We start from the raw sequence: 27845 nt of genomic DNA, 5'->3' as shown, positions 1-27845 counted from the left end.
AAACATTTCTTTTCTAATAGAAAAATGACTTGAATAGCCAGGCGGGCAAGCTTTGATATACAAATGCCAACAATTAGAAACTGGATCCATCCAACATGGTGATTCCTGCCCTCTTCTCCTTGTCACCACTGTGTCAAGCATCATGGCTGCCTCCAGATAACTCCACGTGTGCAGGACATCATGGTGACCTGCCTTTGCATATTAAAAGGCTAGGGTGGGAGGGCCAGTTTTCTCGCAGTCTATGTGAATGACATACCTGGTCAAACCAATCCCCTGAGCCCTATGCAAATCAGATACCACCTCCTCCAGCCTCCTAATATAACCTACTGTTTTCCACAGGACTGGCAGGGTGGGGGGTCTCTCTCCACTCGGAAACCCCCTCCCTCTGCACGGGGGAGCTTTTTTCTTCTTTTTTGCCTATTAAACTCTTCCGTCCTTACAACCACTCCACGTGTGTCTGTGCTGTTTATCTAATTGGCAGAAGACAAAGGACCCTGATGTTCCTCCAGTCATTGGAGCCATATCAAAAGGCATACTCCACTGGCTTCCTATCACCAATTCTATGAATTTACTTTCATTACTTCCCCATTTGTCTTTTATTTTTGCACATCATTCTTACTTAAATGGAAGATTTGTCCTGCTTTTTCACTAAGGTGAAGTCTGTGTAATAAATCTCATCCAGTCTCACCTGCTGGAGTTCATATTTAATTATCTCTATCCTTTTCTGTCACTACACTGCCCCTTTCCACTGGTTCTCCCACTTCAATATGTTATAGGAGGTAGCTAGTCAGACATGAGCAGGGCAAGAGAGAGCCTAGCCCCACCAGGAATGTCAGGCATGCATCAGGTGATGGTCAGGCAATTGTCAAACTGCATCTCTAAAATAATAATTGGTCGCAACTGGCTCCTGGGAAAGGCAGTATCCCAATACACAGAAAAATCCCAAAACTAGTGACCAGTAGCTTCCCAATAAGAGCTCAGGAGTTGGGCGAGTGGGCTCAAGCATGCACACCAAGAGGCAAAATGGTGGCGTTTAACTGGCATATGACTTTCCTCTAGCAATGCTAGACTGATAAGGGAAGAACATCTCAAGTAAGCATTCATACAGCTCTAGTAAACACACTGCTCATGCTCCCTTCCCAAGTGCTAGCAGACCAAAACTGCACATGTGGACAGCCCACCACAAGGGAAGAAGCAGGGGAGAAGAGATGCAAGTCCCCAGAAGCATGCCAACATATAAAACTCCAAGTCATAGGTCAAACCATGCACTTGATATCTCAAGTCACCCACTTGGCCCTCTTCCAAGTGTACTCTACTTCCTTTCTTCCCGCTCTACAGCTTTTAAATAAAGTTTCACTCCTGCTCTAAAACTTCTTTCAGTCCCTCCTTCTGCCTTATGCAACCTCGGTTGAATTCTTTCTTCTGAGGAGGTATGAATTGAGGTTGCTGCAAATCTGTATGAATTAGCTGCCAGTAACAAATATACAAACTTAATAAAGGTTCCACATAGTAAAATGTGAAAGGAAAACAAGAAAAAAAAAAAAAAAAAATCCTGCCCTCACACACCCCTCTAGCTCCAACTTTGTCTTTTTATCTTCTTAAAAGTAGCAATTTTCAAAGAAGTTATCTGCAATTGGCATCTCCCTTTTCTCACTTCTCCTTTTCTCTTTAACTCATTCAAAGCAGGTTTCTGTTCCACTGAAACTATTCTTGCTGAGATAGTCAATAATCATCTATATCTCTAAGTACAGTTGACTCAGTTTTTTTCTTGCTTGACCTGGCAATAGCATTTGACCTTTCTAACCACTTCCTCCTTTAAAAAAAAAAATAACAAAACACTTTTCACTCAGTGTCAGCACACTATACCCTCCTGCTTTTCCACCTACATCTTTAGCTGTCTTGTCAGGATCTCTTTGTTGGCTCTTCCGCATCTACCCATTTCCTAAAGATTGAAATTTATCAGCACTATCCCCAAGACTCCATGATCCTCTTTCTCCATGCACCTCCACAAATTATCTCTCATCTATCCATGTTTACAATAAATCTCTCTAGTTTAGATTGACCTTGTCTAACCTTCAGACCCATATACCCAAATTTGTGGTCCACATCTCTACTTGAGACGTCTTGCAGGCATCTCAAAAAAGTTTTCTAAGACTAGTCATATCATCTCATTGACAGATGTACACAAGCCAGTACTTGGGTAGTAAGCTTGACTCTTCCTTCTTACTCACTCCTCATATCCAATTTCTATTTAAAGCATTTTGAGCCTTTATTTCTCAAGAAAAAACATCATATCCTAAAAATAGCTTTTCTTACATCCAGAGATATGATTAGCTATCTTCCCTTCCCCTGCACTATATGGTCCCATAGCTTTCCCTTCTTCTTCAACACCATTATATGCAAATCTAAAGTATCACTTTCTTCTACTCATGTTTTACATTTGTCTTAATAAATTATTCAATATCTGTCTTCCCCAATAGGCAACTTAAATAGTTGAATGAGTGGACGATTTGATAGATGCATGGAAAGAAAAAAAGGGAAGGAAGGAGGGAAGGGAAGGGAGAGGAGGGAAGGGGAGGGGAGGGGAGGGGAGGGAAGAGGAGGGAAGGGAAGGGAGATAAGTAGATTTGGAAATCTTTACAATTAAAATAATAATTTATGAACTTAATATAGTAATTTAAGGGAATAAAGTTTTAAAAGAGAAATGTAAAAATTAAGGAAAGAAGAAAAGGGGAAAGAATTTAGTAAAAAACCCAGAGTTTGCACCAAAATTAGAGAACAGACCTAGAAAACTTGGGACTGAGGATTGTAGTCATCTAAAGAGGTTAAATAAAATGCCCAGGGAGGTATGATTTAATGCTGTAAGTAGTCCACTAGTTACTAATTTCATTATTGTAAGCAAGTTTCTTAATTATTCTGTGTCTTAGCTTTTTTACTTTTAAAATTGGGGCAATAATAGCACCAACTTCACAAGACTGTTACAAAAATTAAATTACACTAATTGATATCATTTAGTATTGATAACAACTTGGGAAAATGCAGAGTATTAGTTACCATTAGTGTTTTTGGTTTAAGTGAGTGGGCTTCAAGAACAGCTGCCTTCATAGTCTTCTCAGACCACCTGAACTTCCCTTTGCAGATAATCCCTTTTTCAACAGTGCAGAAAATGGACTACCTATACCCAAAATAGAGAATGCGGCCTGAAACACACACACACACACACACACACACACACACACACACAGACAGACAGAGAGAGAGAGAGAGAGAGAGAGAGAACTTCAACTAACAGTGCTTTACAAATGTATCTTGAAAATTAATGCCTCTGTGACTTTGCTCACTCTGTTGTCTCTTTATATGTGTCAGGGTTCTCCAGAGAAACAGAACTAATAGGATGGATAGACAGATAGATAAATGGATTGGATATAGATACAAGTATAGATATAGATATAAATAGATATCTCCCTCAGAAGAGATTTATCATAAGGCATAATAAATTAGACTTCATGTAACATAATATAAATAACCTTGTACACCTCACACAATTATGAAGACTGAAAAGTCCTGAGATCTGTAGTCTGCAAGCTGGAGACCCAGGAAAGCCAATGCTATAGTTTGAAGGCCTCAGAGCCGAAGGACAGATTTGTAGACTTTTGTTTGGGTCTGAGGGCCTGAGATCCAGGTGTCAAGGACAGGAGATGATATCCCAGCTGAACAATCATACAGAGTTAATTCAAATTTCCTTCACCTCTTTTGTTATATTTGCACCCTCAGCAGATTGGATGATGCCCAATCACCTTGTGGAAACAATCTGCTTTACTCAGTGGACCAATTCAAATGTTAATCTCCTCTGGAAACCCTCTCACACACACACCCAGAAATAACGTTTTGTTATCTGGGCATCCCTTGGCTCAGTCAAGCTGACAAATAAAATTAACCATCTCAGTTTGGAACACCTGCCCTTCTGTTGCTGTTCAGCACCCAGGTCATCTTCTCCACTTGGCTATGCAACATTATTCACCTTGTACAACATTATCCACCTCTTCTTTGTAACTCCCAAAGCCCTTTGTTTCAACTCTGATCTAGTACACAGCCTGAGATTCAAATATGCCTTGGTGAGGTGATCTTTTCTTATTCATCGTTGATTTTTTATAATCAAGTAGAAAGTTAGATACAAAAGTGCTTAATGTATGTTTACTGATTAAAGTTGAAACACTGAAAAGAGGTAACTTGATCATTAGTCTGAAAACCAAAATTAAGATTTTAGTCTGTTTTCATAAAGTTGGTTGAGCTGTCATGAAATTTCCTTAATTCTCAATAATAAAATATTAGTGGGCCAAGTGTGACATTATATCCTCTAAAGAAAATTTACATTATTCTGTACTAGAAAATGGGAGAAAAGTAATGATTAAAGATTAATGGCGGCTAATGTGAAAAACTAAATAAAACTCTGACACTTATTAATAATTTTGAAAATAAAGAATATGACAATTCCCTTAGGCTTTTCTTAAAAGACATAAGGTGAAGTGTTTGAAACAACTCTGCATAAATTCTGAGAAAACACTGTCTTCATGTATAATATTAATAGCCTAATGATGTTAGAAATAATTTAGTGCTGCCTTGAGCTAGGATAAGAACATAAAGTCTTCTGAGACTGATTTGGGGCCTACTGATAAGAAATCATATAGGGATCCTTACTCTCTTCCTCTTTGTCAGGAATTTAGAGACTATTACTAACTTTGTTAAAAGTAATCATGTTCATATTATGTTGGTTGAGCTCAAAATATGTATTAGGTAGTACTATAACATGTCAATTATACAGAGAATATATGAAGCAGTCCCTTTTCTCAAAGACTTTTCTGTCTGAAAGGAAAGACACACAGGTAAAGCTGCAAAAACATACCAAATTGTAAAGACCATCTACACTATGAAGAAACCACATCAACTAATAGGCAAAATAACCAGCTAGCATCATAATGACAGTATCAAATTCACACATAACAATATTAACCTTAAATGTAAATGGGCTAAATGCTCCAATTAAAAGACACAGACTGGCAAATTGGATAAAGAGTCAAGACCAATTGGTGTGCTGTGTTCAGGAGACCCATCTCATGTGCAAAGACATACATAAGCTCAAAATAAAGAGATGGAGGAATATTTACCAAACAAATAGAAAGCAAGAAAAAGAAGGGGTTGCAATCCTAGTCTCTGATAAAACAGACTTTAAACAAAGATCAAAAAAGACAAAGAAGGGCATCACATAATGGTAAAGGGATCAATGCAACAAGAAGAGCTAACTATCCTAAATATATATGCACCCAATACAGGAGCAGCCAGATTCATAAAGAAAGTTCTTAGAGATCTACAAAGAGACTTAGATTCCCACACAATAATAATGGGAGACTTTAATACCCACCTGTCAATATTAGACAGATCAACGTGAAAGAAAATTAACAAGGATATTCAGGACTTGAACTCTGCTCTGGACCAAGCAGACCTAATAGACATCTACAGAACTCTCCACCCCAAATCAACAGAATATACATTTTTCTCAGAACCACATCACACTTATTGTAAAATTGACCACATAATTGGAAGTAAAACACTCATCAGCAAATGTAAAAGACCAGAAATCATAACAGTCTCTCAGACCACAGTGCAATCAAATTAGAACTCAAGATTAAGAAAATGACTCAAAACCTCACAACCACATGGAAACTGAACAACCTGCTCCTGAATGACTGACTACTGGGTAAATAACAAAATTAAGGCAGAAATAAATAAGTTCTTTGAAACCAATGAGAACAAAAACACAACATACCAGAATCTCTGGGACACAGCTAAAGCAGTGTTTAGAGGGAAATTTATAGCACTAAATGCCCACAGGAGAAAGTGGGAAAAATCTAAAATCAAAACCCTAACATCACAATTAAAAGAACTAGAGAAACAAGAGCAAACACATTCAAAAGCTAGCAGAAGACAAGACATAACTAAGATCAGAGCAGAACTGAAGGAGACAGAGACATGAAAAACCCTTCAAAAAAAATCAATGAATCCAGGAGCTGTTTTTTTGAAAAGATTAACAAAATAGATAGACTGCTAGCCAGACTAATAAAGAAGAAAAGAGAGAAGAATCGGCCAGGCATGGTGGCTCATGTCTATACTCCCAGCACTTTGGGAGGCCGAGACAGGCAGATCATGAGGTTAGGAGATCGAGACCATTCTGGCCAACAGGATGAAACCTTGTGTCTACTAAAGTACAAAAAATTAGCCAGGCGTGGTGGCATATGCCTCCCAGTGCTGAGGCAGAGGAATCACTTGAACTTGGGAGACGGAGGCTGCAGTGAGCCAAGATCGTGCCACTGCACTCCAACCTGGCAACAGATTAAGACTCTGTCTCAAAACAAAAAACAAAAACAAAAACAAAAAAAAAAAGAGAAAGAAAAGAAAAGAGATGAATCAAATAGACACAATAAAAATGATAAAGGGGATATCGCCACTGATCCCACAGATACAAACTACCATCAGAGAATACTATAAACACCTCTAGAAAATCTAGAAGAAATGGCTAAATTTCTGGACACATACACCCTCCCAAGACTACCCCAGGAAGAAGTTGAATCCCTGAATAGACCAAAAACAAGTTATGAAAATGAGTCAGTAACTAATAGTACACCAACCAAAAAAAGCCCGGGACTAGATGGAATCACAGCCAAATTCTAGCAGAGGTACAAAGAATAGTTGGTATCATTCCTTCCGAAACTATTCCAAACAATAGAAAATGAGGGAGACTCCTCCCTAACTCATTTTATGAGGCCAGCATCATCCTGATACCAAAACCTGGCAGAGACACAACAAAAAAAGAAAATTTCAGGCCAATATCCCTGATGAACATCGATTCAAAAATCCTCAATAAAATACTGGCAAATCACATCCTAAAGCACATCAAAAAGCTTATCCACCACAATCAAGTTAGTTTCAACCCTGGGATGCAAGGCTGGTTTAACATACACAAATCAATAAACATAATCCATCACATAAACAGAACCAATGACAAAAACCACATGATTACCTCAATAGATGCAGAAAAGGCCTTCTATAAAATTCAACACCCCTTCATGCTAAAAACTCTCAGTAAACTAGGTGTTGATGTAACATATCTCAAATTACTAAGAGCTATTTATGACAAACCTACAGCCAACATCATACTGAAAGGGCAAAAACTGGAGGCATTCTCTTTGAAAACCAGTACAAGACAAGGATGCTCTCTCTCACCACTCCTATTCAACATAGAGTTGGAAGTTCTGACCAGGGCAATCAGGCAAGAGAAAGAAACAAAGGATTTCAAATAGGAAGAGAGGAATTCAAATTGTCTCTGTTTGCAGATGACATGATTATATATTTAGAAAACGCCATCGTCTCAGCCCAAAATCTCCTTAATTAGATAAACAACTTCTGCAAAGTCTCAGGATACAAAACCAATGTGCAAAAATTACAAGTATTCCTATACAGCAATAATAGACAGAGAACCAAATCACGAGTGAACTCCCATTCACAATTGCTAGAGAATAAAATACATGGGAATACAACTTACAAGAGACATGAAGGACCTCTTCAAGGAAAACTACAAACCACTGCTCAAGGAAATGAAAGAGGACACAAAAAAATGGAAAAACATTCCATGTTCATGGATAGGAAGAATCAGTATCATGAAAATGGCAATACTGCCCAAAGTGATTTATAGATTAAATGCTATCCCCATCAAGCTACCACTGACTTTCTTCACAAAATTAGAAAAAAACTACTTTACATTTCATATGGAACCAAAAAAGAGCCTGTATAACCAAGACAAATCCTAAGCAAAAAGAACAAAGCTGGAGGAATCATGCTACCTGACTTCAAACTATACTACAAGGCTACAGTAACCAAAACAGCACAGTACTGGTACCAAACTAGATATATAGAACAATGAAACAGAACACCAGGCTCAGAAATAGCACCACACATCTTCAACCATCTAATCTTTGACAAATCTGACAAAAACAAGCAATAGGGAAAGGATTCCCTATTTAATAAATGCTGATGAGGGAACTGGCTAGCCATATGCAGAAAATGGAAACTGGACCCCTTCCTTATACCTCATACAAAACTTAAGTCAGGATGGATTAAAGACATAAAGATAAGAATCTAAATTATAAAAACCATAGAAGAAAACCTAGGCAATACCATTCAGTATATAGGCATAGGCAAAGACTTCATGACTAAAACACCAAAAGTAAAGGCAACAAAGCCAAAATTTACAAACGAGATCTAATTAAACTAAAGAGCTTCTGCACAGCAAAAGAGACTATCATTAGAGTGAAGAGGAAACCTACAGAATGGGAGAAAATTTTTGCAATCTATCCATCTGACAAAGGGCTAATATCCCAAATCTACAAAGAATTTAAACAAATTTACAAGAAAAAAAAAAAAACATCAAAAAGTGGGTGAAGGATATAAACAATCCTTCTCAAAAAAAAAAAAAAAAAAAAGACAATTATGTGACCAACAAACATATGAAAAAGGCTCATCTTCACTGGTCATTAGAGAAATGCAAATCAAAATCACAATGAGATACCATCTCACACCAGTTAGAATGGTGATCATTAAAAAGCCAGGAAACAACAGATGCTGGAGAAGATGTGAAGAAAAAGGACCGCTTTTACACTGTTGATGGGAATGTAAGTTAGTTCAACCATTGTGGAAGACAGTGTGGCAACTCCTCAAAGATCTAGAACCAGAAATACCATTTGACCCAGCAATCTCATTACTGGGTATATACCCAAATGATTATAAATCATTCAACTATAAAGACACATGCACACATATGTTTATTGCAGCACTTTTCACAATAGCAAAGACTTGGAACCAACCCAAATGCCCATTAATGATAAACTGGATAAAAAAATGTGTCACATATACACCACAGAATGCAGCCATGAAAAAGGATGAGTTCATGTCCTTTACAAGGACATGGATGAAACTGGAGACCATCATTCTCAGGAAACTAACACAGGAACAGAAAAACAAACACCACATATTCTCACTCATAAGTGGGAGTTGAACAATGAGAAGACATGGACACAGAGAGGGGCACATTACACACCAGGGACTGTCAGGTGGTGGGGGCTAGGGGAGGGATAGCATTAGGAGAAATATGTAATGTAGATGGCGGGTTTATGAGTGCAGCAAACCACCATGGCACTTGTATACCTATGTAACAAACCTGCACGTTTTGCACCTGTATCCCAGAACTTAAAGTATAATAAAATAAATAAATAAATCACTTGGATAGACTTGTTTCTATGAGTAATAAAGAAATAACATAGATAAGAGAGAGTAAGGAATGCTAAGCATGAATGATTCAAGAAAATTCTATAAGAAAAGTGATTGAACAAAGTATATTTGTTTAAAAGTTTTACTTATTATTAATCATATTTTAATTCTTGACACATTGAAAACCAGAATCAAATAACACTTGCAAATCTAATACCACCACCTAGAGCTACACACAATAAAATTTTAGACTTCTTCCCTTGATTTTTCTAACTACTTTTCCTTCATGTCATTGAGTTAATACTACATCTTATACTGTGCTTTTTAACAGTGTATGTAACTAGCATTTTAAGTAATTCTTTAAACTTCAAGTATTTTTAGCAAAGTCTAAATTCTTTTCACAAACATAATTTTCATAATCATCATATGAAATTATATTTCATGGTATACTAGACCATGTTATAATGTTGGGGTTTTTATTGGCTTTGGTATTCTAAATATAACTATTACAAAAACAATTATAAGAAAGTTGTCTTTATAAATCTCTCTCCTCATTTAAAAGGATAATTTGGTACAGAATTCACAGAAGAAAGAATTTTATTTAGTGAACAGAATTTTTATTGAATAATCAAAGCTCAACACTTGCATGATGACAAGATAAGCATGTTAGACCCCTGCAAGTGAATGTACAAAAGAATAAAATCGTACCACATAATAGTGGTTTTAAGATTCACAAGCACATTATCTTGCTATTCCATAAAAGTAAGTCAGGTGATGAGGCAAAGCTGAAGAAGCATATAGAAACCAGATTATGAATACGCTTTTACGCCATGATCAGTAACTTATATTTTATCCTGAAGGCAATGAAAATTCAATAAATGTTTGCTCAATGTAATTGATTTACCCACTTAGGAAGAGTTTGCTTCCTTAAGTAAATAAGACTAGTAATGTGATATCTAGCAAGTGCCCCATTGAAAATATCTTTTCTTCAGGAAGTATACCTTATCTTCATAGCTGAAATTAGAGGAAGTCCTCATATCCTATTTATTCAGGTCTTCTAATAAATCCAAAAAATTATAGCAACAAATACTGTTTACAGATTTAGCAGAAATACCGAGTGTCAATTTACTTTAGAACTTAGACAGATTCTTCAGTTGAAAACTTTTGGTTAGAGCCAAAGCCTCTTCTTTGACTAGAGATCCATTGATCAGAGTTCTACCTCCTGATCTTTTGCATAAACCACACCCACAATTTATAAGACACTAATTTATTCAAGATGAAGCAAAATGTTTGATATGTAAAGCACTCTAAATGCAGACTCCATCACTGAAAATGTTTGTAAAACATATTTCTTATGGATTTTCCAATTCTCAAAATGTTTTGGCTAATTCCATAGCAATATTTTCTTAGCAACTCATACATAAAATCTTCTAAAATACATTAAGTTTAGATTTTTTTGTAATAATAAGTTTCATTTCACATTCATATCACTAGGTTACTTACTATTTAATCCTTTTGAGTAGTCATATTCATTAGTAAACTGGCTTAATAAGAGTTGGAAACAACTGCAACTAATTCTTGATAAGAATCAATACCAATGGAGGGAACACAATGGCCGCTGGCTGTGGATATCAGTCAGCCTGCCTTACAGAGGGAATGCAGGGCATTGCTAACCCAGCAAGCCTTTCAGTGGAGCTCTTCCAAAGAAGTTACCAGTAAGATTTCTCTTTTCTCCAAACTTCCAAAGCCCTTTATCTGAAACCTCATCACTGTCTATGCAAATATATGATTACTTAGGTACATGACTTTTCTCCCTTGACAAATCCATTTCTAGTATGGTTTTGTGTCCAGCATATGGAAACTTTCATTACATTTTTTATCTTATTGTTGGCAGAGCCGAAAAGGTTGAACTAATTCCACACGGACTTTGAAAAATATAAACATTGTTCAAATTGATAAAGACTTTTCTGTGTATCCTATTACTACCTTCTGGGGGTTTCTCCACATGTGCTTTAGTCGTTTAAACTCTTCTATGTAATAAAAGTTTATAAACTACAGAGTGTTATGGTTGAGTAGTGACTTTATATTGTTTTTAAGAAAAAAAAAATGTAATGATCACGAAAGAGATAATACAGAAAATATTCCCAGACAATTGAGACCAGACAGTCTTGGGCTGGCTGTTGTCCCTTTACAAATTCCTGCCCTGTATAACCTGCCCCTGTTCTGACTCCTAGGAACTACTGCAGTCAATCCATCTAGCTCTACAAGCCAGATGGATTTGGATAGCAGGAGGTCCCATAAGAGGATTGGAGGATGAAAGGAGACAGTGGGCCAGGGAATTTTGATTCCATCTCCCATTATACCTCAGTAGCAAAATTTTAGCAGTGGCTGTCCCTGAACAACTCTATCTCCTGTGTGGCAACCTGGTTCCAAGAGGTTCCTCTGGTCTCCAGAGGACTTCCAGAAAACCATGTTATCTCCCTGTCCCATCAGATTTAAATTACTAGTGGCTTCCTTAGGGGTCTCGACATCCCTTATTGGTTCTCTTAATCCCACCCATACTTCTGTAAAGAACTCCTCAACCAATTTTCTTCAAGATTTCAGCTGAGTATATACGTATTCTGTTTTCTGCCAGGACACCTACTGATACCACTTCCAAATATTTGTCTATAAATCTCTACATTAAGTTTCTTTCTCTCAAAGAAACTCAAGAGTTCTTACTTCTTTTTTCTACTTAATTTGCATTGCCTTTAGGTTTAGATGAGAACCTAGACATAAAAGTACTCTAGGCATTTAATACAACTTGAAAAATAATTTCACAGTACTTAAAAAAATGTAACCTGATTTACCCTTTGACCCAGAAGTTCCACTACTTAAATTCTATCATTCAGTAATACTGGTCCAACTGTTTAATGATACATCTCAGGGATCCCAAACTTAAGGATTCATTAGAACCAGGCAGATACTATAAATGAATAAAGGCAGCTACATGCAACGTGATAGGAAAAGCAGGGACAGTAGCAAGTGAAATGAGTATTAACTTATAATTGCAGCAGGTTATATACTCTGTCAAAGCAGCGTTTTGCAGTGCAAAACTAGACCCATAGCTATTGATCTTTAGGGTTTTCTTAGAGAAGCCCAAACTGGATTTTCATTTAAATTGCCTTGATTTATAAATGTTGACTCTAATTTTTTTAAACAATGTGGAATCCAAACCAGTTGAACTTGTAATTTTGCCTAGTTTTAGAGGCTAGTTTTTATCTTTGAAGGATGAATAAGAATGTTATTGGCTGCACTGTTTGTAATAGCAAATATTTAGAGACAAATTAAATGGCAGACATAAGGTAGATTTTATGATATATATCTTCTATGTACGAATATGTCACAATTAAAAGAATAAGGCAGATGTGCATGCATGAACCAAAAAAAGGATATGCTACACACATTTGAGTTATTTTTAAACCAATTTCAAAAGTAACATAAAGATGATTATCTATTATTTAAAAGGATTCATGTGGTGAGATTGTGTGTGATGAATAACAAACATCTGGAAGAATACACATTAGACTTCTGCCAGTGCTTCAAATACGGTTGGTGGGAATGGTAACAATGGAGGTGTATTTACCCTTGTCTTTTTTGTTTTGGTTTTTTGTGTTTGTATCTGTTATCATTTTTTGTTTGTTTGCTTGTTTTTTGTTTTGAGACACAAGATTGAGCAACATAGTGTGCTATGCTGTCTATGGTGGTCTCTAATGCCTGGGTTCAAATGATCCTTCCACCTCAGCCTCCCTAGCAGCTGCAATTACAGGCATGCAACACCATACCTGGTTCTTTTTCTTTTGATTAATTTTCCTTCGAGTTATAATAGATGTGTAATTAAAATAAATATAACATGTTGCCACCAAATAGCTTTAGATTATTCTATTATGAACTAAAGTAATAAGAAACACTCAATAGTCACTAGATATGGGCTATTAAGTTCTGCCAAGCATGTTTCTAAGCGATGTACATGTATGAACTCAGTCAAAGCTCACAACTTTTGGGAGGTGGCTACTATTATGTTCCTCATTTACTGTGGAGAAAACCAAGAGGTTAAGTGACTTGCCCAATGTCACACAGCTATTGATGGAGCTGGTACACAAATTATTAGTTTAGCTCAAAAACCCACACACCTAGCCCCAACAACACTGCCTAAATGCTGTCTGTGAAACACCAATAATTCAAGAATGATTAAACATAAAATTAATGTTGCTCACTTTTATTCATAAAATATGTAAACTGAATTATCAAAAAACTCTGAGAATATCTTATTCAAGCTAAAACAGCTCTGTTTATTGGGAAGCTAACAACCCACAAAGAATTTTCCATATCTCTTCTGTGTAAGTTATTACCAAGGCTTAAGAATTTATAGATTTACCTCTATCCAAGCTAAAATGGCCAATAACTGTCTTTTAAATATTCAGCCAAAGAAGAAACACTTCAGTTTCCAAGATGTCTTGGGGTAGATGCCAAAATCCTGATTTAAAGAGAGGTTAAGACCATTTTATCTTCTGGAGAGAAAAGTATAGTTGACCTTGTAAACTCAAAGAACAATAAAGTAGATCAAAATATCTTGAAGACATGCCTCATAATATCGAATGTTTCTCTTAAGGATGACTACAATAGACACATCTACAAAGAATCACCCATTGTTAGGCCATATGGGCTTGGTACACAACAAGCAATATGTTAGAACATGTTAAAGTGACTTTAGAATTTGTCTTTTATGATTTCCTACACCTTGTTCAGTTTTATCCAGCATTAGTCAAGGCAGAAGGAATGAGTTTTGACAAGAAAGATTATAATTTTGCCATTAGTACTTGCCAGAGAATGGCATAATTGTGGCAAGAAATATCTCTGTGGCTTATGGTTAATTTAGTATTTAAATTATACACATCTACCAACAAATGAAACATGCCATCCTTTCCTTCTGTCCTTAAGTATCATAGTTCTCACCCTAATTCACTCAATCAAACGTAGGAGCTTATCTGCAGGGCATTATCAAGGCATCAGAACAAATTACTCTTTGTTCTTACTTTTGCTTTTGTTTTTTGCTTTCCTAAAAAAGATAAATAGATATATTGCATATTCTTTTATCTGGGAAATTCTAAAGTTGTTAAAATGGATTCCTAAATGGCTGAAACATAAGAAAAAAGAATTGTAAAACTTAATTCAAAATATCTATTTTAAATTATCGATTGAATACATGAAAAATAAGGAAGGAGACACTTCTGTGCTTAATTCTGCTGAATAACCGGAATTCATTCAAGAGATAAAATGGAGCTACCAAGTTAAAATTGAGAGACAGAAAATGGTTTGAGAAAACGCAGCTCATGTGTTAATTCTCTTCTGTCTGCCTCTTCCCCCTGTGGTCATCCATATTGAGTCACAAAACACAAAGCCATTTTTCAGACATAAAAGTGTAATGAATGGAAGATAGGCATAAAATTGTCAATACTAAGATCAAGTCTTTACCTATCTCAAGGACTAGAGCTGATAGACTTCCAGATATCTGAAGCAAAGGAGCAATTTAAGAAAGAAAGAAATAAACCAAGACCAAGGGGCAGATACCTACCTCCCCAGAGAAGTCACATTACACTTGCAAACTAAGACAAAAGCTACAGATAAATGAGAATAAAATATTCTAGAATATTTAACACAAGGATTCTACATACCAGAGTTATCCCTTACAACAGCTCTTATCCTGACTGCTTTCCATATTTAACACTTTCTTTGCAAATCCAACAGAACCTCGGCAGCCCCAGAGGTTTCTTCAGGATTGAAAATTCAAGGGATTAAACGTCAACCTCTTTTCCACTCCATACCAACGGTTCTTAGAATGTTGAAGAAGTCGTATAATCATGTGTCCTCTTTAGGATGTTATAAATACTACAGACCATTTCCCCCAGAAAAATGCACACTGCAGTTAGCTACAATTTCATGGTAACTGCTAAAGTCTGCCCATAATCCTCCCATGTTGGGAACAACTACCCTGGATAGGTGCAAAAGAAATAATAAAACAAAACAAAACTCTGTATTTATAGCATTTATAGTTTTCTGTTTTTGTTTTTATTTTGGGGCAGGGCGGGGGGGCAGGAACGGAGCCTTGCTCTGTCGCCCAGGCTGGAATGTAGTCGCGTAATCTCAGCTCACTGCAACCTCCACCTCCCATGTTCAAGTGATTATCCTGCCTCAGCCTCCTGAGTAGCTGGGACTACAGGTGCCTGCCACCATGCTCAGCTAATTTTTTTGTATTTTTAGTAGAGACAGGGTTTCATCATGTTGGTCAGGCTAGTCTTGAACTCCTGACCTCATGATCCGCCTGCCTTGGCCTCCCAAAGTCTGGGATTATAGGCGTGAGCCACTGCACCTGGGCCATTTCTAGTTTTAATCATCACCTAAAGGTAAATAACTCCTAAATCTATGACTGTAACCTCACTGCTAAGGTCCAGAAATATACCAATTGCTTTTTAGACATTCAAACTAGAATCCCATGGTAGTTGGGTCTAAGTTGTGTGAACTATTTCAGAAGTCGGGACTTAATATATCCAGGCTTGAATCTCAACTCCATGACCAATAGTATTTCTGATTTCTCATGATATTTGTATATATTTCATTAGTCCATAATGAGAACTAATGTGTTTGTATATGTGAAACACTTGGCACAATATCTAGCGTAAAATTAATGCCAAATAAATGTTACACTGATATCACCTTTCTTATTAGCATTAACACAATATCCATATTAATGATATTAATATGAATATTAGTAATATCAATTCAATATTTATATAATAGAACTCTTCATGTATTCTCTACAACCAAATACTCAAATATTTCTCTATCCTTCACCTATTCTCTCTTCCTGAAATCCTTTTCCCAATGTATTTTATTAGCAGCTCCTACTTTCTTAAAACAATTTTGGCTTAATACTACTACCTTTAGAAAGATTTTCATAACACCTATTCCACTAGATCAGACAGAATTTTTATTCTTTTCTATGTTCCGTCCTGTGAATACCCATAACATACATGACCTACATCCAATGCAATAATTGCCATAAAATATTGTAACAGACCTCTATATCTGTGAGAAATTATCAGGGAATGTGTCTCGTTTAGCTCAGCAAGCCTAGGGCAATCACAGTGCCTAGCATATACTAAGTACTCTCAAAAAAGTATTGAGTACATCCAGATAAAATCAAGGACAGTTTTTGTTTTTTAAACTGTTGCCCAGGCTGGAGTGCAGTGGCACCATCACAGCTCAGCTCACTGCAGCCTCAGCCTCCCAGGCTAAAGTGAGCCTCCCACCTCAATCTCCCAAAGTGCTGACATTACAGGTACAAGCCACTATGCCCAGCCAAGGGCACAATTTTTGATAGTAAATAAAATATAACCTAACAATCATCCTCTCTATCCCCAATAGTAGTTCTGAGTGGGAAAATAATTTAAGAAAATTTGCTGATCATTCCTGAGAATGGAAACATCAGAACTTTATCATTGATGTATTATTTCATTGAAAAGCAGTCATGTCCAAAAATGTCAAAGTGATCCTGCCCTTTCATCAGTCATGTAATTAAGGCACTTTGCTTACAATGGCCAATTGCGTGTAAGACATGAACCACCAACAAAGTACTGAGACAAGATATTAAATTTACAGTTACCAAATCTCTTAATTTTTTAATGTTTCTGTTCATCTCAAGATGTGTTTTCCCAAAAACAGCTCTTACATTTTTTAGTTTTCTATTCACAAATGCCACATGAATCCATATTTATGACAAAAAATAACTCTCACATGAACATTGCTGTTGTACTCTACACATTCAAAGATAGCGTGCCTAAATGCATAATTCATTGCCATAAATTTACAGACAAAAATTCAAAATGTCTAAGAAAATGCTTCATAATATGTCTCTAACTTTCTGGCATTTGACAAAATTAAGTTACAGAGTTTAACCAAAGGGGAAAATATTTCTAAATTGAATCTATTTGTGATATACTGGTTTAAAATGCAAAACTGCCAACATATTCTGTTTACTCCCTTGGCATCTGCTGCATCTGCCAACTGGTGGCCAAAAATTAGAGCAGACTTAACTAATTAGAAGGGTCCCCATCTGGTAGCTGAACTTCTTGTTTATGCGTCCTTTACATTCTAAGTACAGAGATTCGAACCAGAACTTTTGTGGTTTATAGCAGAGGAGGCTCTCTCAGGCTAGCCCACTAGCTATTGTCCTGCTGAGCTGAACTTGGTCCAGATGGAAGTGTTTTCTATATTTTATGGCCTCTGTCCCTGTGTTCCCTTTGGGATGAATCATCATCTTTGCCACAGGAGTTTCCATTGTCTCTCCAAACACTTTTTTCATTCATATATTTCTCCGTAGGCCAAGATCTAGGACTCTGAGTACTTTATTGACAAATAAAAGTTTCCAAAAGAATCCATGATTTGGTAAAGTCAATACTACCCTCATAAGAATAAAACTGGAGAAAAGAATTAAAGTAAAATATCCCAGTGTAGTTTATTTCTTTATGGTTTTTATTTAATCTTTGTGAGTATAGCTTCAGGAAAAAGCAAACTCCTGGCAGGATCAGGCAACAGATACATTTGTAGGCTTTGGATAAAGACTTCTGTGGGAATTCCGGCCCTGCCTGTCATTAGTTGTGTGCGCCTCAGAAAAATGATCTAACATCACTAAACCTCAGTTTCCTCATATTCAAATTTAGAACAATATTTTAATTACTATTTCATAGGACTATGAGGATTAAATAATAAATTATGTGTGACATGCTTAGCACCAATACTGGCACAAAGAAAACTGGCCATAAGAACCTCTACTATTGGCTGGGCGCGGTGGCTAATGCCTGTAATCCCAACATTGGGAGGCCGGGGTGGGTGGATCACGAGGTCAGGATATCAAGACCATCCTGGCTAACACGGTGAAACCCCATCTCTACTAAAATAAAATCAGCCGGGCGTGGTGGCGGGCGCCTGCAGTCCCAGCTATTCAGGAGGCTGAGGCAGGAGAATGGCATGAACCCGGGAGGCGGAGGTTGTGGTGAACTGAGAACGCGCCACTACACTCCAGCCTGGGCAACAGAGCAAGACTCCATCAAAAAAAAAAAATGGAAAAAACCTCTACTATTACTGAGAATAGGGGCAAAAATTATTTTTAAAATATTATAATAGTCTTTTCAAATGCAATATACCTTATACTAATTAGTTGTATTGAAGTTTAGATATTTTCCCATATATATATAATTTTTTTGGGGGGGACGGAGTCTCGCTCTGTCGCCCAGGGTGGAGTGCAGTGGCGTGATCTCGGCTCACTGCAAGCTCCGTCTCCCAGGTTCACACCATTCTCCTGCCTCAGTCTCCCGAGTAGCTGGGACTACAGGCGCCCGCCACCACGCCCTGCTAATTTTTTGTATTTTTAGTAGAGATGGGATTTCATCCTATTAGCCAGGATGGTCTCGAACTCCTGACCTCGTGATCCGCCCGCCTCGACCTCCCAAAGTGCTGGGATTACAGGCATGAGCCACCGTGCCCGGCTGATATTTTTGTATATTTTTAAAGTTTCTCTTAGAGGCATTTTGGTTTCCCTGAGCACATTCCCGTCAATATTAGAGGAAGATTAGCAACGTGATGGGTGGCTAAAGAAGGCAAGCATGAGATGATCTTGTTAGAAAGAGAAAAAGAAGTACTGTATTCACTTTATCATCTTTTTGTCTATTTTCCAATGTTATTTTTTTCACTAAGCAAGCAAGAAGTGATAGTAAATTTGAAAACAAACTTACTTGGAGGGTGTTGAGGAGTTATTCAACATCTGTTGAACATCTATTATGTGCCAGTCCAGTTTTAAACCTGGGAATAGAAAGATGAGTAAAGCATGATCTGTATTTACAAAGAGTTTACAGTGTGTAAGTGGGGAGCCAGGTATATGATAAATAAATAGGTTTCCGTACAAATAACCCATACCTGTGTTATAGTGTCTGGGAACACCTCTGAGAATAGTGACTACTGAGATAAATTCTAAATAATTCATAACAGTTAGAGGAGCTTCATATAATAAATGAAAGGTATTACAGTTAAAAAAAAAAAAAGCAGTGTGAGTTCAATTATGGAATGGAGGTGAGATGAGATGTTCTAGGTTAATACAAGTAGTTTAGAATTGTTGGAGCCCAGAGTGCATGACTGGCAGCATAGAAGGCAGAGATGAAAGAGGTGGCAGTGACCCATTGCAGAAAGCTTCTGTAGGAGTTCAATGGCAGTGAGCAACTATTGAAAGGTTTAAAATAGTGAAGTGGCAAATACAGATTTTCATTTTAAATGACTCTCAGCAGCATTGAGGAGGACCAATCTGAAGTAGTCAAAATGAATTTTCTGCAACTCAGGCATTAGCTAAGGAAAAACACCCTCAATTAGGGCAGTAAGACCCTGAATAGAGTAGCTAGGACAGACCTCAGGAAAGGATCATGGAACAGGGAGGCCTTGGTGTTCTAACAATGTTAATGTTAGATATAGTGTGATAAATCTGGTCCAACCACAGGAGCAAATAAGAACAAGGCTTGGAAGGAAGAAATGTGTTATACCCACAAGTTCCAGAGTAGGTCACCACACAACATGCAGGGCTATAGGGGAAAGTGCCAGTATCCATCAGGAGTCAGGGGAGAGGTTAGGCCATGGCCTTTGCTGGAGTTCCCTTAAGAAAGGCAAGATAGGGCAAGGTTAACAGTGTAGGATTGGCTAGTTTGAATAATTTCAGCAGCCTCTAAACGATAGGACTGGTTTCTCGTAGCCTGATGCCTGGTCCTGGAAATGATCAAGGCAGAGGAACATTGCCCCTTGCGTGTATAGGTCAGACAGAGGAAATAAGGCTCCAAAGTGGTTAGTTTGCCTATCAAAGGTTTTGTCCCAGCCGAGCCTTTTGCTAGTATAAGAAATGGCTAGTAATAACATTTCTGTCTTTACCCAAGCTCTAGACAGGCTCCTCTGAACCCTTTCTTGTCTAGACTTCGACCTTGGTCTATAAAGACTCAAACAAGACACTAACATAGCTCCTGACAGCATAAAGCCACATCACTAGGATGACTCTATCCCTCTTAAAGTTCCTGCCTGCGAAAACACAGGCTGCCAAAATAATTTAGTTTGTTTCCATCAACACAACACCTTTAGATAGGACTCTAGTCTCCCAATCTCTGTGTTAACTTCATTAAGTGCCAGTTAGCAAACCCAGAGACCAAGCCCTTCTTCCTGCTTTTGTAATTTTTTTTTACTTTTCTGACTCTACTGCGCCCCCCTTCACTTCCCTCCCTGTTCACTCATTCTCCCTTTAAAACAGTCATTTCTGTACAAAATGAAATTGACTTCAGTTCATGTTGGCTTTTTTCCTCTATTGCCGAAGTATATTACTGATTAAAATCTGTCCTTACCACTGTAACTAGTGTTTGGCTTTGTTTATATTTGACACTAATCCTGGGAGGGGCAGTGGAAAAGGTTTTTAAGATGACAAAACATAACAATATATAGAAAACAAAAAACATATACAAATCAGATCTGGGGCATGTGTCAGTATGGTGAGGGTGGCACCTTCATTTGTAAGTGGGTAACTGGGGATAGTGACACCACACACAAAACTAGAGAAGAGTGGAAGAGATACAGACTAAGTAGAAAGATGAAGACTTCAGTTGAATTTGAAGTGCCTATTGCACATGGTGGCATAAGATGAGGGGGAGAGGACAAGTTCTCAGTCTATTGGTTATCATTAAAATCATGCAAATGAATGAGAACATCCAGAAAATGCATAGAATGAGAGAAGGGGTGTTTCAAGAATTAAAATCTGGGGGAAAATTCACTTCTAATGAACAAAAAGAGGACAAAGAACCCACAAAGATGACAGAGAAGCAACACTGACAGAGGAGAGTCAAGAAAGGGTAGAATCATGGAAGCCAAAGATGTAAAGCATTGGAAGAAAAACAGTAGTGACAAATGCATAATGGAGATCTCATGACTTAATACAAAGTCTAAACCAGGTAGTGATAACTGGATTTTGGAGTCAGGCAGCTCAAGTCTGAGTCCCACTTTCACAATTTACCAATTGTGTGACTTTGGGAAAGTTATTCTAAGACTGTAATATTCAGTTTCCAAGTCCATAAAAATAATGCAATATATCTCCCTCTGAGATTTGTTGAAAGGGCAAAATTAAACAATGTTAGTAAAGCATCTAGCACAGTCCTGGGCAGGTAATTCCCCCAATAAGGGCATCTATTTTGATGGAGGTTTTTTTTTTTCCCTCTTGAAAATGTTAGTACTATAAAATGATCTCATAGTTTAAATGTTCTAATTAACAAATTAAGAATATGGTCTCTGAAAGCTCATTATTTTAATATGAGTACTGGGTGTTAATCATTCCCCAAACACCTAGTATGTGCCTCCACATATGTATTAATGAAAGAAGCATAATTAAAAAGGCAATTTGCAGTCAATCCTTATAATCACAGGTCTAATACTTTATCAATCTGGGTAATACCTTTGGATACAATGGAAGTTAAAGAATTGCAATCATGCTTTAACGGATCTTTGATGGAGGATTTATCACATTACATGCAACATATTTTAGACATTTAGGGAAGTTTGACTCTAAAGTGGAAATAATAGTTCCCTTGCCTGCCCAAATCCTCTGTTCTCTTGACCGTAAATTTAGGCACAAACTACCCTGTCACAGATGCTCCAAAAGAAGTCAAACAGAAAAACATGAGACATATAAGAATCAAAAAAAGAACACAGCACACAGTAAAGGCACAAATACAATTTGAGTGTTGACCACATCAAATGCATTATCCTAGGTCCTATAAAGTACCCGTAAAGAGACTGCCTAAAAGAAATATACTCTCTAGCAGCAGAGATAAATAGGAAGGATATTTATAAACAAAGAGGAAGAAATCACATCAGCACAAGCCCTTTAGAAAATGCTTCATGAAGAAGACTTTATAAGAGATTAAATATTAAATAAATAAAAAAACTTGTAATAAGTAGATTTGTTCAAAATATATGTCATATGTCTGTGTGTCTGGCATCATTTTAAGGCGAAGACTTAGTTGCAAAAAGCGTTTTTCAGAGGCAATGGCTTGTTTGTTTGCTAAGCATCAGCTGAGTCAGCTGGGAGAGAAGAGCAGCTCATGCAAGAATCAGAATCTTTCAAGATGTGAATATTTCATGTCAGTAGAATAACTCATTTGATAACATTATAATTGATATAATTCACATGTTTCTTACTATTTCACTGTCAGCACCTTGTATACAATTTGTCAAAATAAATGAGTAATAGATTACTCATTTAGCCTAAGAGCCTAACTTACCCTGTGACCCCTGTTGTTCTACGTAACTAGCCTGGATCATCATGAATTTCTGAGGGAAACAAGCATAGCATCATACATTAAGAATACAGTAATAAGAACCTTGACAGAGCCCTGTTACCATGGACAGGCACTTCCTACCTCAGTTGGAGTCATGAAATCTTATCTAATGTGGAGTCGATTGTGTGTTTACACCAGTTAATTGTGTCTGCAGAGAGAGTCATTGGTGCTGCCCTTTTTTTTCATCTTATCAGGCTTTCTCAATCTTAGGATACAAGTTTCTGTCAATATATAAAGAGGCAAACTCACAATAACCCAAATGTAGCACAGGCATTAATTGACTGATCATCATTGGAACTGCAAATATCTTATTTTACAAATACTTTGCAATCTATATATTTCTAGATATATTTTAGTCATTTTTACATAAGGTGATGTTTTAAAACTTCTAAATAATTAAAAATACATAATGAAATATTAGGCAAAACTATATCAAACTGCCAGTTTTGTAGATCAAAAACAGATGATTTTATATGGTCCAACCTAACAGACAGCTGGGAAAATATCATATGTAAATATCAAATGTAATATAAGATCCACATATCCAGCTAACAGAAAAATATAATTGAACCATGTACCAAAACTCATAAAACCTCTCAGCTAAACTGGTAAATTATCCTTACCTGTGCTCCTTTTTATGATCTTAGTCCCACCTCCCCATTATCCCAACACTGCCATCGAGGTAACTACTACCTTAAAAATATTGGTTATCTCTACAAGTATTTGTTTATACTTTATTCAAACAGTGCCATCACCACCATTCTTGTACAGTTTTCCTGAGCACATGCTCACAAATTTTTCTAACATAATACCAAAGAGCAGCGTTGCTGTCTTATATTGTATGTATATTTTGCACATCTCTGAATACCACCAATAATGTGGTTGTTCTTATTTATATATTTGGCCAGAGTTAAAAGGTAACATGGTTCCACATTTATACCAACACATAATGATCAAACATTTTAATTGTTTCCAATCTGAAGGATATAAAATGGTCTGTCTTCATGTATTTCATCTTTATTTTCTTGTTTACTGCTAAAATAATTGTTAGGTATAAATGACACAGTTTCTAAAATTAAGCATAGACTATAAATCTACTCTAGGCTTATGAACTATCTGGGCATGTCTGGAAGGTTATAAAAAGGAATCGCTTGATTGATATTTGAATGAGAGACCTAGGAATCTCTTGGGGGACATAAGGAATTCCTGTGTAAAATCTTAGCATAAAGTCATTTGGATAATAGCTAAATAGAAAAGGTGAGTCTGGATATTGTTAAGGATTGAAGCTAATGTTGTCTACCATTTACTCCTCTGGATCTGCCTCGTGGACTCATAAATGAATCCTAGATAGAGAAAACCACCATAGAAAAAAGTTTTTGTATGAATTTATTTTGTTCAACTCTCTAAGACACTGGAAGATGAAGGCCACAATGCTTTGAAGTTTCCGTAAAAGGGTGTATTACAAGTGGCACACTCATAAGGTCTGCCATTTTCCTTTGCTCTCTAGCCCTAGAGCTGACCAAGGTTCTGGAGGACTTTGACCCCAATGACCCACTGGCATGCCTACTACTGAAGATGCAGGTTACCAAATATATGCCAAAGCTTCAAACAACATTCTTCCCACAGTTCTTCTGTTTCAGATGTGAGACTAGGCTGACTTCTTCTCAGACCACCCTGTTTAGTGCATCAACCTCTCCCTTTCTCATCATTTAAAATAATATAAACTATACCCTTACAATGTAAGATAAAATATAAAAATAGAAGGAAAAAGCATTGGGCATTATGTTCTCACATGCATTGTGATAATTTTTAATTTATGTACCTAAATAGAAAAAAGAGCAATTATATTGACTTGATTGTGATGGTCAATTTCAAAAGGTTTAAAGTACTAAGAAAAGAAGAATATAAATAAGAGGGTAAATGGCAGAAGTTAACATTTTGAAATACTCCTTTCAAAATACTACTGTTCCTTGACAGTGCCACTCGTCACCCAAGCACACTGATGGAGATGTACAAGATGAGTGTGGTTTTCATTCCAGCTAACACAACATCCATTCTGCAGCTCATGAATCAAGGACTAATTTTGACTTTCAAATCTTATTATTTAAAAAACACATTTTGTAAGGTAGTAGCTTCCATAGATTGTGATTCCTCTGATGGATCTGGGTAAACTGAATTGAAAACCTACTGGAAAGGATTCATCATTTTACATGTCATCAAGAACATTCATGATTCATGACAAGAGGTCAAAATATTAACATTAACAGGAGTTTGGAAGAAGTTGATTCTAACCCTCATGGATGACTTTGAAGCCTTCATGACTTCCGTGGAGAAAGTAGCTGCAGATTTAATGAAAACAGCAAGAGAACTAGTACTAGAAATGGAGCTTGAAGATGTGTCTGAATTGCTACAATCTCCTGATAAAACTTTAACAGAAGAGTAGCTTCTTATGGACGAACAAAGAAAGTAGTTTCTTGAGATGGAATCTACTCCTTGTGAAAAGGCTGTAAACATTGTTAAAATGACAGGAAAGGATTTTGAATATTACATCAGCATAGTTAATAAAGCAGAATTTGAGAGTACTGACCAAAATCTTGAAAGAAGCTCTATTATGGGTAAGAAGCTATCAAACAGCATCACATGTTATAGAGAACTCTTTCATGAAAGGAAATGTTCATAGATGTGGCAAATAGTACTGTTGGCTTATTTTAAGAATTTGCCACAGCCACCCCAGTTTCAGCAACTATCACCCTTAATCAGTCAGCAGTCATTAACATTGAGGCAAAATCCTCCATCAACGAAAAGATTACAACTCACTGAAGGCTCAGATGATCATTGGCATTGTTTAGCAATAAAATATTTTTAAATTAAAGTATGCACATTTTTAGACATAATGCTATTGCACTCTTAGTCGACTACAGTATACTGTAAACATAAATTTCACAGGCACTGGAATACCAAAACATTCACTTGACTATTGCGATATTTGCTTCATTTCAGTGGTCTTGAACTGAACCTGCAATATCTCTGATGCATGCCTATATTAAATTACTTTTCTTTGAAAGAAAGAATGGGAGATGAAAAAAGAAGCAGAATTGCTTTTATTTAAAACAAAATTATGAAAAGTGTAAACACTTAAAAATGTTTTCAATAGTAATATCTGCCACTTTGGGACATTTATGAGCCATATATTAATGTGTGTCTCTATCTCTGTCAGTCTTTCTCTCATACACACACACGTAAAGCCCAGATGTTCAACCCTTATCTGCCTGTGAATGTAAAATAAGGTCTTTTGATTTCTCATTAGTGACTTTGAAACTCTGCCTATCAAATTATCTATGTGTCTTGTCATCACCCAGGGTTCTCATCACAAATATCCTCAGGTTTGCTTTTATTTGTGGAGTTTGTTACTTAGCATTGATCTCAGCATTACATACACCCATCCTTTTCTCCTCTGCTCCACAGTGTTTGGGTAGACTTTTGCAAACTACATTTCACCAGCTCCCCTGCCAGCTGTCTGGCTGCCCTGCAGCCTGTCTTAATAGGAGGGCCTGGTGCGTGATCACAAGCAAGAGAAATGATGAAGGCATATTTCTCTTCTCTCTGTCTCTCTCTCTCCCTCTGTCCTCTATTTTCATTTCTGTCTTGCTGCTGCTAGCAGGAGCTCTGGAAGTTACAGCAATTCCTTAGAAAACCAAGTCTTTGAATAGTGCCCCCTTCTCCACTATCTCAGAATGAGCTGTTTGCCCTCTTGGTATATTATCTCCTTTTTTGTTTGTTTGCTTATCTAGCTCTAGTACTGTTTTCTGCCATTATTTGTCGCTGGATTACCTCACTTCTCCTTTTTACTTCCTTGGCCATTCCAATACTTGTGTAACCAATTCTCTATATTTAATTCCTTCTGTTTGAAACATTGAGTGTTTTATGTTTCTCTGATTGGACCTTGGCTGATGCACTTGTGTATTAAACAGTCCTCCTCAATCTTCCACTGGCTTGCCAGGAATGTGGAAACTCAAAAACATCCTTTCACATAACAATCTGCAAGTCCTGGCCGGGCGCGGTGGCTCAAGCCTGTAATCCCAGCGCTTTGGGAGGCCGAGACGGGCGGATCACGAGGTCAGAAGATCGAGACCATCCTGGCTAACATGGTGAAACCCCGTCTCTACTAAAAAATACAAAAAACTAGCCGGGTGAGGTGGCGGGCGCCTGTAGTCCCAGCTACTCGGGAGGCTGAGGCAGGAGAATGGCGTAAACCCGGGAGGCGGAGCTNTTTCTTTTGTTTTGTTTTGTTTTAATGACCTCTCACAGTCATGTCAAAGCTACTTTCATTTTGAAAAAAAAAAAAAAAAAGCCCTTAAGAGTACATGCATATATATTAAAATATTTTATATTCATGAATTTGATTATATTAACTGGATATAACATGTAATAGAACTAATAGATGGGAAAATACCAGATGTAATATAAAATAATGTGACTACAATATGCCTTTCTCAAAATAGAGACTTGATAAATGTTAAATTATTTTTTTGTTTAAAAGTCAATTATATGGGGGCGGAGAAAGATGGCCGAATAGGAACAGCTCCAGTCTCCAACTCCCAGCGCGAGCGACACAGAAGACAGGTGATTTCTGCATTTTCAACTGAGGTACTGGGGTCATCTCACTAGGGAGTGCTGGACAATCGGTGCTGGTCAGCTGCTGCAGCCTGACCAGTGAGAGCTGAAGCAGGGCAAGGCATGGCCTCACCTGGAAGCGCAAGGGTGAAGGGAATGCCTTTTCCTACTCAGGGGAACTGAGACACACAACACCTGGAAAATCAGGTAACTCCCACCCCAATACTGCACTTTAAGCCAACTGGCACACCAGGAGAATATATCCCACACCTGGCAGGGAGGGTCCCACACCCACGGAGCCTCCCTCATTGCTAACACAGCAGTCTGCGATCTAACCGAAACGGCAGCAGTGAGGCTGGGGGAGGAGACCCCGGCATTGCTGAGGCTTAAGTAGGTAAACAAAGCCGCTGGGAAGCTCGAACTGGGTGGAGCTCACAGCAACTCAAGGAAACCTGCCTGTCTCTG

Source organism: Rhinopithecus bieti, unplaced genomic scaffold (assembly GCF_001698545.2).
Source record: "Rhinopithecus bieti isolate Rb0 unplaced genomic scaffold, ASM169854v2 scaffold_4480, whole genome shotgun sequence".
Lineage (NCBI taxonomy): Eukaryota > Metazoa > Chordata > Mammalia > Primates > Cercopithecidae > Rhinopithecus > Rhinopithecus bieti.
The sequence above is the reverse complement of the archived record's forward strand: the minus strand, read 5'-3'. Positions refer to the sequence as shown.